Genomic DNA, 3,872 nt, shown 5'->3' with positions numbered 1-3,872 from the left:
GCGAAAGGCTTCTTGAGGGGAAAGCTGTAACTCTGTGAGTCGATTTCACAGAACACAAAGAAGTTTCTCAGAAAGCTTCTTTCTCTTTGTTATCGGAGGATATTTCCTTTGGCCCTATAATCTTCAAATGGATCCGTAATATCTGTTCTCAGATTCCCCAGAAATAAGGCTAGCAAAGAGATCCACGAAATACAGATGTAACTTGGTGACATGAATTAACAGAAAACTAAGCAGTTTCTCAGAAAGCATATTTCCAGATTTCATCTGTGGTTATTTCCTTTTTCACCATAGCCCTCTCTGGGCTTCCAAATATCACTTTGTCAATTCCACAAGAACTGTCTTAGCGAAACGCTTCTTGAGGCGAAAGCTGTAACTCTGTGAGATGATTTCACAGAACACAATGAAGTTTCTCAGAAAGCTTCTTTCTCTTTGTTATCGGAGGATATTTCCTTTGGCCCTATAGTCTTCAAAGGGATCCGAAATATCTGTTCTCAGATTCTCAGAAATAAGGCTAGCAAAGAGATCCACGAAATACAGATGTAACTCGGTGAGATGAATTAACAGAACACTAAGCAGTTTCTCAGAAAGCTTCTTTCTAGATTTCATCTGAGGATATTTCCTTTTTCACCATAGCCCTCTATGGGCTTCCAAATATCACTTTGCCAATTCCACGAGAACTGTCTTATCGAAAGGCTTCTTGAGGGGAAAGCTGTAACTCTGTGAGATGATTTCACAGAACACAAAGAAGTTTCTCAGAAAGCTTCTTTCTCTTGGTTATCGGAGGGTATTTCCTTTGGTCCTATAGTCTTCAAAGGGATCCGAAATATCTGTTCTCAGATTCCACAGAAATAAGGCTAGCAAAGAGATCCACGAAATACAGATGTTACTCTGTGAGATGAATTAACAGAACACTATGCAGTTTCTCAGAAAGCTTCTTTCCAGATTTCCTCTGAGGATATTTCCTTTTTCACCATAGCCCTCTATGGCCTTCCAAATATCACTTTGCCAATTCCACAAGAACTGTCTTAGCGAAAGGCTTCTTGAGGGGAAAGCTTTAACTCTGTTAGATGATTTCACAGAACACAAAGAAGTTTCTCAGAAAGCTTCTTTCTCTTTGTTATCGGAGGATATTTCCTTTGGCCCTATAGTCTTCAAAGGGATCCGAAATATCTATTCTCAGATTCCACAGAAATAAGGCTAGCAATGAGATCCACGAAATACAGATGTAACTCTGTGAGATGAATTAACAGAACACTAAGCAGTTTCTCAGAAAGCTTCTTTCCAGATTTCATCTGAGGATATTTCCTTTTTCACCCTAGCCCTCTATGGGATTCCAAATATCACTTTGTCAATTCCACAAGAACTGTCTTAGCGAAAGGCTTCTTGAAGGGAAAGCTATAACCCTGTGAGATGATTTCACAAAACACAAAGATGTTTCTCAGAAAGCTTCCTTCTCTTTGGTATCGGAGGATATTTCCTTTGGCCCTATAGTCTCCAAAGGGATCCGAAATATCTGTTCTCAGATTCCACAGAAATAAGGCTAGCAAAGAGATCCACGAAATACAGATGTAACTCTGTGAGATGAATTAACAGAACACTAAGCAGTTTCTCAGAAAGCTTCCTTCCAGATTTCATCTGAGGATATTTCCTTTTTCACCATAGCCCTCTACGGGCTTCCAAATAACACTTTGCCAATTCCACAAGAACTGTCTTAGCGAAAGGCTTCTTGAGGGGAAAGCTGTAACTCTGTGAGATGATTCCACAGAACACAAAGAAGTTTCTCATAAAGCTTCTTTCTCTTTGTTATCGGAGGATATTTCCTTTGGCCCTATAGTCTTCAAAGGGATCCGAAATATCTGTTCTCAGATTCCACAGAAATAAGGCTAGCAAAGAGATCCACGAAATACAGACGTAACTCGGTGAGATGAATTAACAGAACACTAAGCAGTTTCTCAGAAAGCTTCTTTCCAGATTTCTTCTGAGGATATTTCCTTTTTCACCATAGCCCTCGATGGGCTTCCAAATATCACTTTGCCAATTCCACAGGAACTGTCTTAGCGAAAGGCTTCTTGACGGGAAAGCTGTAACTCTGTGAGATGATTTCACAGAACACAAAGAAGTTTCTCAGAAAGCTTCTTTCTGTTTGGTATCGGAGGATATTTCCTTTGGCCCTATAGTCTCCAAAGGGATCCGAAATATCTGTTCTCAGATTCCACAGAAATAAGGCTAGCAAAGAGATCCACGAAATACATATGTAACTCTGTGAGATGAATTAACAGAACACTAAGCAGTTTCTCAGAAAGCTTCTTTCCAGATTTCATCTGAGGATATTTCCTTTTTCACCATAGCCCTCTATGGGATTCCAAATATCACTTTTCCAATTCCACAAGAACTGTCTTAGCGAAAGGCTTCTTGAAGGGAAAGCTGTAACTCTGTGAGATGATTTCACAAAACACAAAGATGTTTCTCAGAAAGCTTCCTTGTCTTTGGTATCGTAGGATATTTAATTTGGCCCCATAGTCTCCCAAGGGATCCGAAATATCTGTTCTCAGATTCCACAGAAATAAGGCTAGCAAAGAGATCCACGAAATACAGATGTAACTCTGTGAGATGAGTTAACAGAACATGAAGCAGTTTCCCAGAAAGCTTCTTTCCAGATTTCATCTGAGGATATTTGCTTTTTCACCATAGCGCTCTAGGGGCTTCCAAATATCACTTTGCCAATTCCACAAGAACTGTCTTAGCGAAAGGATTATTGAGGGGAAAGCTGTAAATCTGTGAGATGATTTCACAGAACACAAAGAAGTTTTTCAGAAAGCTTCTTTCACTTTGTTATCGGAGGATATTTCCGTTGGCCCTATAGTCTCCAAAGGGATCCGAAATATCTGTTCTCAGATTCCACAGAAATAACGCTAGCAAAGAGATCCACGAAATACAGATGTAACTCTGTGAGATGAATTAACAGAACACTAAGCAGTTTCTCAGAAAGCTTCTTTCCAGATTTCATCTGAGGATATTTCCTTTTTCACCATAGACCTCTATGGGCTTCCAAATATCACTTTGCCAATTCCACAAGAACTGTCTTAGCGAAAGGATTCTTGAGGGGAAAGCTGTAACTCTTTGAGATGATTTCACAGAACACAAAGTAGTTTCTCAGAAAGCTTCTTTCTCTTTGTTATCGGAGGATATTTCCTTTGGCCCTATAGTCTTCAAAGGGATCCGAAATATCTGTTCTCAGATTCCACAGAAAGTAGGCTAGCAAAGAGATCCACGAAATACATATGTAACTCTATGAGTGGAAGTCACACATCACAGAGCAGTTTCTCCGAAAGCTTCTTTCCAGATTTCATCTGAGGATATTTCCTTTTTCACCATAGCCCTCTATGGGCTTCCAAATATCACTTTGCCAATTCCACAAGAACTGTCTTAGTGAAAGGCTTCTTGAGGGGACAGCTGTAACTCTGTGAGTCGATTTCACAGAACTCAAAGAAGTTTCTCAGAAAGCTTCTTTCTCTTTGTTATCGGAGGATATTTCCTTTGGCCCTATAGTCTTCAAAGGGATCCGTAATATCTGTTCTCAGATTCCACAGAAATAAGGCTAGCAAAGAGATCCACGAAATACAGATGTAACTCTGTGAGATGAATTAACAGAAAACTAAGCAGTTTCTCAGAAAGCTTCTTTCCAGATTTCATCTGAGGTTATTTCCTTTTTCACCATAGCCCTCTGTGGGCTTCCAAATATCACGTTGCCAATTCCACAAGAACTGTCTTAGCGAAAGGCTTCTTGAGGGGAAAGCCGTAACTCTGTGAGATGATTTCACAGAACACAAAGACGTTTCTCAGAAAGCTTCTTTATCTTTGTTATCGGAGGA

Source organism: Macaca mulatta, chromosome X (genome assembly GCF_049350105.2).
Source record: "Macaca mulatta isolate MMU2019108-1 chromosome X, T2T-MMU8v2.0, whole genome shotgun sequence".
In the NCBI taxonomy this organism is placed as follows: domain Eukaryota; kingdom Metazoa; phylum Chordata; class Mammalia; order Primates; family Cercopithecidae; genus Macaca; species Macaca mulatta.
Note: the sequence above shows the minus strand (reverse complement) of the source record.